The sequence below is a fragment of the Mastomys coucha genome, unplaced genomic scaffold, assembly GCF_008632895.1.
Source record: "Mastomys coucha isolate ucsf_1 unplaced genomic scaffold, UCSF_Mcou_1 pScaffold12, whole genome shotgun sequence".
In the NCBI taxonomy this organism is placed as follows: domain Eukaryota; kingdom Metazoa; phylum Chordata; class Mammalia; order Rodentia; family Muridae; genus Mastomys; species Mastomys coucha.
The window spans coordinates 83,914,777-83,923,216 of record NW_022196894.1 but is presented as its reverse complement, the minus strand read 5'-3'; the positions used below and the strand labels follow the sequence as shown (position 1 = coordinate 83,923,216).

The 8,440-nt window shown below is 39.1% G+C and overlaps 1 pseudogene; it reads right to left on the bottom strand.

Moving 5' to 3' along the window:
- Positions 1 to 572: 572 nt before the first annotated feature.
- LOC116086532 lies at positions 573 to 1,026 on the bottom strand (annotated as a pseudogene).
- Between the last annotated feature and the right edge of the window lie 7,414 nt (positions 1,027 to 8,440).

Genomic DNA, 8,440 nt, shown 5'->3' with positions numbered 1-8,440 from the left:
GGTGTCACTGTCCAGCCCAGGAAGGTCTGCTGGAGTCCCAGGCCCATCAGCACATCCAGCTTCTCCTCTCTCAAATACCTGAATACCCTCAGTGTGTCTGCGTTTAAACTCTTCCAACATTAAACAGAAGCTGCCGTGGGGGGAGATACTGTCACAATAAGAGTCTAGAATAGAGAGGTATAAGGCTCTCACACAGCACACTGGCTGCTGGCCATGCACGCATTCTAGTTAGACCAGACTGTCCAGGCTTCCTGGGCTTAGAGGCTGACCCGGACCTGGTAGGTCGTTCTTACTTTATTGGGTTTTCTTTTGTTCCACATTTGCTTGTTGCACTATTTTGTAATTACCGCAAGGTCAGAGGTTTAGTTAGTCTAAGAATGCTAGCCACATCTTGAACTATATGACCCAAAGTTTTTTATTCTTCTGAACATATGCCTAATTTCCACCTACAATTATTTTAAAGATATACAGTAAGAAAGCTGAAAAGAGTGGTGGGGTATGGGGGCTAAGGACTGCCACCACCCTTGGGCATAGCACTGATGAGTGAGTTGCTCAATGATGATTAGGACGAGCTAGTAAGTCTTCTCCAGGAAGGCCTTGCAGCAAGGCATAGCCGGTACACCGCCTTGAAGTCCGAGTCATTGCCATAATAGGTGTCTTCAATAATGAGTTGTTGCTGTGCATCATAGCTCCCAAGTAGCTCAATTTTAGCTTTACAAAACTATTCAAATCCCTCAGATTGTTTTCATCCATACATGGTATATAATCAAATGTGGCAAAGTCTTCTTTTGTAATCTGTCTTGCCTTATGGGATATGCTAATGCCGTGATTTCTTAGGCAGCTGACAGCTCTTGGGTCTGGGGCCAGCCCTCACTCCAGTTGGAAAAGGCGCTGCTGTCAATGGCCCAATTATCTGAAACATTTTCATCAGTTACCAATTTTCTGAACACTGCTTCTGCAATGGGTTGACTGTCAAATGTTACTGGGACACACAAACAACACTGACTTGGACACAGCCTCTGCCATGTTTCTGTGCAGATCATGGCACCCAGCATAAGACCAACTTTTATTGTTACACATAGCACAGCTTGATTTCAAATGTGAAGGTTCTGACTACACAATCTCATTGTTTACTATCAGATTACTGCTTTATTTATAATCATGTCTGTAGAGCTTTTTTGGCAAGACCAGTGCAGTGATGAATAAGCTATTTTATGTTTTTTCTCTTTTCAAGTTTGTGTGTGTGTGTAGTGTTGTGTGTGTTTCTGAGCTCATGTGTGTCTATGTAGTGTGTGTGTGTGTGTGTGTGTGTGTTTGTGTTTGTATGTATGTTCTAAGTTCAAGTGGTCTAGAAGGAGGTGTCAATCATGTAGGCATGCCATTCCTCGTGGGAGTTTTCATATACTCTGGGCAGGAGAAGAGTAACTATGTCCAAGTTCTCACTTTGGACATTTTTACATTGGTAGTATTGTAACCAAATGACTTCAGTTGTTTCACTCTTTTTTTCATCTCCCATATTTGTGTTCTTAAAAAAGCATTTAAGTGTGACTCAGGTGTATTTGTGACTAAGCAATTCTCAATTTCAAGGTTCTGAAAGTCATTAGAGGCAGATCCGTCTGCATTGTAAGTTGTTACAATAAGACATTTACTTCAATAAGCTTTGTGCACCTAAATGGTGATGTTATTGTTAGGAAAAAATGAGAGCATTTAGTAACTATGGCAGCAGGGATGTTTCAAAGGAAATATGAAGTCTTTTTCCTTGCAGAAATCAGATATTTTCCTTGACTGGTCCTTACCAATCCAAGTCTAGTGGAGTAATGGGATTTTTTTTTTAAGGCTCACTATTTTAGTCTTGCTTTTTTGGAAATTACTTGAACAGCCACATCTGAAAAAATAAAATATTTGAGGTTTCAGAAATAAAATTGCTGTTTCTAACTGCCAGCACATCATCTACTTTTAGATAAGAAGACACAGTTAACTTCAACTTAGCTAACACAAAAGATGGTGATGCACAAAAAAATGGAGTCTATTCATCTTATTTATTTTTTCATTAACATAATATTAAATAAATATTCTGAAAATAATATATTCATAATAAAATGAATACTTCTGGTCTTGTTTCTGCTCTTATTTATTTATTACACAATAATCCATTCCCATTTCTAGTGATAGTTTTTAATAAACTCTTTTTCATAATGACTCAGATCCTCTGTAATTGTCAATTACCACTGAAATAAACATAATGGTTGGCATGATTTTACCATTGAAAACTGTTTACATGTGGATTCCCAGGAAAGAATAATAGTCAACAGCACTCCCTCAAAGAGCCAAAGACCACCAAGAAAACCGGAAGACACGAGTCATGAGAAGACCACATTTCGGGTCATTGGCTAGGGAGGTCTAAGAGACTTCTGAAACATACAAGTTATTGTTATTGTCCTTGTTTACTGACCAGTGATTGGAAAATAAGTCCCTATTACTGAGGAAGACAGCATGCATTACCATGCACACTTTGCGTGACAGCAGTTTATGAGGCAAAAGTTTCAAGGAAGCTCTCCCTAACTCAGAGGTAGCCCAGATATGTCCTTGCTATAGTCTTGCATGTTAGGTATCCCCCAAGATAAAAGTTGCTCTCTGACCTCCACCAATGTTCCAACATCTTAGCCAAACCCTGGCTTGGAATTTCTCTCAGACAACGTTACACATTCACTAATTACTTCCGGCATTGTTAGAAAGATAATGAGGGGGGTAGGGCATTGACTAGCACAAAAGATTAGCATAGTGGGCCTTTACCTTGATGGGCTGGACCTTGAGCTGAGTGTGTGTGTGAGAGACAGTGTGAAGCAGTCAGCATTCTAGACTGGAGATTTGAGATGCGAGCCTCTACTCTCCTGGCTCACACACAGTGCAGGCCTGAGCATGCTGCACCGGTCCTGAGGAGATGGCTGCTGTTTTAGACCCAATGAGTTTTAGATGGCTTCAGATGTACCTCAACCACTGAGTTGCCAGTTTTTCCATTTCTCTTTTGTAATGACTGTAAAAGTCTGATGCCATTTGTGAGAAATACATTCAGATCCTGCACTTCCTTGTGTTGTGTCTGCCATCATTTCTTCACCGATGCCTTGCCGACCTGTACCGGGATTCTGTTTTCCTGTGTGTTAAGGGAGGCCCGGACTGGCATGTTGTGATACAACACAAGTATTACCACTTAAAGCTTCCAAACCTGCAAGAAGAACTAATCTGCTTTTCCTTATATAGAACATGGCCTTGGAAACTTGCTTAGAGCTATAGAAAATAAACTAAGAAATTTCTGACACATTATAACCATAGCTACCTCTGTGATCAAAGGCTCATATGTTAGATAATGTATACATAATAATATGCTGCGACTTGCAGAATTCTATAGTTCCTGGAGATTTTTGGGTTAACCCAATGAGCTATTATTTTTATATGCTCTACTTAGGATGTAATATCACATTTAGTTGTCAAGTCTTTTTAAACTGTGATATTTCTAGGACTCCTTATGTTGGTTAGGTTCTTAGTTTTGAAGGCTAGTTGTCATGGATTTATAAGATGTGCTTCTATTGCAATATAGCAGATGTATCTCACAATTGTAGATTACAAATGAAGTCAGAGAAAGATGGGCAAAAGGTGTCACAACATCATGTCAAGGTTTGCTAATCTCTCTGACTTACTACTAAATATGTAATCCTTGATCATCTGGATAATGTAGTAGTTTAAAGAATGCTCCATAGCAAATTATTACTTATTTCAAACTTTCATTTTCACATTGTTTTGGAAAAAGTCACTATGTGTAGGACCTATGTGGCTATGAAGGTAGAAATGAACATACTTCTGAATAAGGTCTTTGTTTCTTCATTTCCATTTCTATATTTGTTCATTTATTTATTTAATCTGTGTGGGCTCATGGTTGCTTATTTTATATTTTTGTTTATAAACCAATATTACTTTATTTATTCTGTTGCTCACTTAGGGAGTTTTGGACACTGTTTTTTTTCTGCTCTACATTTATAGTTTACTAGTAATAAGGGAGCTTGAAGTCTTTCCATATACTTATTTCTACTTGTATAACTTCATTGAGAAGGTGACCGTTCAGAGATAGTTTACCAAAGTTTTAATTGTTTTTTATTATGGTTTCAAATTTATTGCAAACTTTGAATACAAACATTTTTCTCTTTTATTTATTCTTCTCTCATATATTATATCCCAACTTCAGTTTCTTCTCTCTCTTCTCCTCTCAATCCCTTCCCAACCTCCCCTCTCCAACAGTCCACTCATTCTCAGTTTCCTTAAAAAGAGAGTAGTCCTCCCATGCATATCAACCAAACATAGCATAACCAGTTATAATAAGATGACATATCTCATATCAAGATTTGATGAGATAGCCCAGTACAAGGACAGGGCCTTAAAGCAGGTAAAAGATTCTTACATAGCCTCGTCTCTCACTGTCCCACCGGAACACCAAGGCGCACAACTATAACATGTATGCAGATGATCTGGGTTAGACCTATACATGCTGTCTGATTTGGGTTTAGTCTCTATGTGCCCTATGAGCCCTGGTTATTCGTTTCTGAGGTTTTGTGTGTGTGTGTGTCTGTCATTGACTCCTGTGGCTTTTACAATTCTTCCTTCTCCTCTTTCATGGGATATACCAAGCTCTGTCTAATGTTTGTCTATGGGTCTCTGCATAAGCGGCTATAAGTTGTTGGATGAACTCACTCTAATGATGATTATGCTAGGTTCTGCTTTATAAGTATATCAGAATATCATTAGAAATCATTTCATTGAATGTGTGTGTGTGTTTGTGGGGGAGGGGTTGGTGTTTGGTTCTGTCCTAGGACTCTGGGTTATCTCTTCTCTGATTTCTGGCAATCCAGAGAGTGTAAGGCACAGGTGTCCTCTTGTTGCATGAGTCACAAGTTGGACCACTCATTTCTTGGCCATTCCTAGAACTCCTCTGCCACATTCACCCCAGGCTTTTAATTATATCAAGAGTGAAAGTTTGGGGGCTAATTTCCACTTATCAGTGAGTGTATACCATGTGTGTACTTTTGTGATTGGGGTACTTCATTCAGGATAATATTTTCTAATTCCATCAATTTGCCTAAAAATTTCATGAATTCATTGTTTTTAATTGTTGAATAGTACTCCTTTGTATAAATGTACCACATTTTCTGTATCCATTCCTCTGTTGAAGGACATCCGGGTTCTTTCAGGCTTCAGACTATTATAAATGTTTGCTATGAACATAGTAGAGCATTTGTCCTTATTACATGTCAGAGCATCTTCTCGGTACATGGCCAGAACTTGTAAAGCTGGGTTCTCAAGTAGTACTATGTCACATTTTCTGAGGAACCACTAGACTGATTTCCAGAGTGGTTGTTCCAGCTTACATTCCCACCAACAATGGAGGAAAATTCTTCTTTCTCCACATCTTCTCGAGCATCTGCTGTCACCTAGGTTTTTGATCTTAGCCATTTTGACAGGTGTGAGGTGGGATCTCAGGGTTATTTTGATTTGCATTTCCCAGATGACTAAGGTTGTTGAACTTTTTTTTGTACTTCTCAGCCATTTGGTATTCCTCAGTTGATAATTCTTTGTTTAGCTCTGTACCCCATTTTTAAATAGGGTTATTTGGTTCTCTGGAGTCTAACTTCTTGCATTCTTTGTACATATTGGGTGTTAGCCCTCTATCAGATATAGCATTGGTAAAGATCTTTCCCCAATCTGTTGATTACTGTTTTGTCCTATTGACAGTGTCTTTTGCCTTACAAAAGTTTTGTAATTTTATGAGGTCCCATTTGTCAATTCTTTATTTTAAAGCATAAGCTGTTGGTGTTCTGCTCAGGAAATTTCCCCCTGTGCCCATGTGCCCCTGTTCCCTACTCTCTTTTCTATTAGTTTGAGCGTATCTGGTTTTATGTGGAGGTCCTTGATTCACTTGGACTTGAGCTTTGTACAAGGAGATAAGAATGGATTGATTTGCATTCTTGTACATGCTAACCTCCAGTTGAACCAGCATCATTTGTTGAAAATGCTGTCTTTTTTTTTTCCAATCTGGATGATTTTATTTCCTTTGTCAAAGATCAAGGGACCATAGATGTGTGGACTCATTTCTGGCTCTTCAATTCTATTCCATTGAACTACTTGCCTATCTCTGTACCAATACCATGCAGTTTCAAATCTCTATTGCTCTGTAATAAAGCTTGAGGTCAGGGATAGTGGTTCCTCCAGAAGTTCTTTTATTGTTGAGAATTGTTTTTACTATCCTGGGTTTTCTGTTAACTAGATGAATTTGCAAATTGTTCTTTCTAACTGTATGAAGAATTAAGTTGGAATTATGATGGGGATAGCATTGAATCTATAGATTGATTTTGCCAAGATGGCCAATTTTATTATATTAATCCTGCAAATACACAAGCATGAATTGAACAAATTCATCTAGCATCTAAAAATGGAAATAGAAACAATGACTTTATGAAATTCTTAGGCAAATGGAACTAGAAAATATCATCTTGAGTGAGGTGACCCAGTCACAAAGAAAACACATTATTCCAAAAGCTCAGAATACCCAACATACCACATGAAGCTCAAGAAGAAGGAAGACCAAAGTATGGGTGCTTCAGTGCTAGAAAAGGGAACAAAATATCCATGGGAGGAGATACAGAGACAATGTATGAAGCAAAATCTGAAGGAAAGGCAATCCAGAGATGGCCCCACCTTGGCATCCACCCTTTATACTGTTACCAAACCAAGTTGGATGCTAAGAAGTTCTTGCTGACAGAAGCCTGATATAGCTGTCTCCTGAGAGGCTCTTCTGGAGCCTGACAAATCCCGAGGTGGGTGCACACAGCCAACCATTGGACTGAGCATGGGGTCCCCAATGGAAGAGTTAAAGAAAGGACTGAAGGAGCTGAAGGTGTTTGAAACCCATAGGAAGAACAACAATATCAACCAATCAGGCCCCCAGAGCTCTCAGGGTCTAAACCACCAACCAAAGAGTACACATGAAGCGATCCATGGCTCAGTCACATATATAGCAGAACATGGCCTTGTCAGGCATCATTGGGAAGAGAGGTCCTTGGTCATGGGAAGGCTTGATGTCCTTTTTTAGGGGAATGCCAGGGCTGGGAGGCAGAAGGGGATGGGTGGGTATTGGAACACCCTCATAGAAGCAAGGGGAGGGCAGGTGGGATAGAGGTTTCCATGGGGAAAACAGGGAAAGAGATAACATATGAAATGTAAATAAAAATAAAAAAAAACCAAAAAGGGTAAAAGTTTTGATTTTAGTATCACTATAGTTATTTTTATTTCACAGAGAATATTTTTTATAAAAATATCTGGGATTATACTATCAAATGGAATAGTCACATAGATTTTTCTACTATGTACTAAACAAAGGATTTGCAGGGTTATTTGTATACAAATAAATAATATATTTAAAAAGTAATAATATATTTTAAAAGGAATAAAAAATAAGATTGAAAACAAATAAAAATCTTGACATGACATCATGAGACAAGAATACTCTAAAGATGTCATTAGGCTTGTTTTCTGTCAGCCATCTACTGTAGGCATGCAGTTTATGCTTGTGAGTCCTTTCTCAAAAAAAATATCCAAACAAACAAAACAAAACAAAAAACAAGAGTACTTTGCTTCCACAGTGAAATTCGCTTGTAAAGAACTAAATATTTATTGGCAAGTAGTTATAAAGTGAAGATTGATTTTGGGTTAGGAATTGGGGAATATGTCCAATTCTCTCCTCAGCTCTAAGGCCCTACCTGATGCTAATATTACAGGTCCTATGCACACTGCCTCAGTCTTTGTGCGTTCATATGTACATTGATCCTCTTGGTTTAGAGAGTCTTGTTTCCTTGGTGTCCTTCACCTCACTTGGCTCCCACTTAGGGTTGGGTGTTTGAAGGTCTCTCAAACTCTCTATAATGTCTGGGTGTGAATCTCTGTGTTTTTTCTATCTGCTGCAGGAGGAAGCTTCTCTGATAATGGCTGATCGATGAGCAAAGCAAGATGTTATTAGAAGTCATTTTATTGTTGCACTCTTTAATAAAACAGTAGTATTTTTTTCCTGGATCACTGTCTTAACTTGTTGGAACCTAGTCTTTAGTTGTTGGTATTCCATGCAGTGTGAGATATGGGTTCCATCCTGTGGAAGGGGCTTTAAAACAAAGGAAGGTTGGGTGGGCCCATGCCCTGAGAAGACCTTGGGTGCAAGCTCCACAACCGGTCCCACAGCACCCAGAGGAAGCTCCACTCCCAGGTGCTCTAAAATGCCTAGAATCAGAGGTGAGGAAAACACAACATCTGTCCCAACACGGGGAATAACTGGTACCAACGGGACCAGACACACAGGAACTCGGTCAGCTCTGTGGCTCAGGTTCCTTCCAGTCTGTCTGGGCCA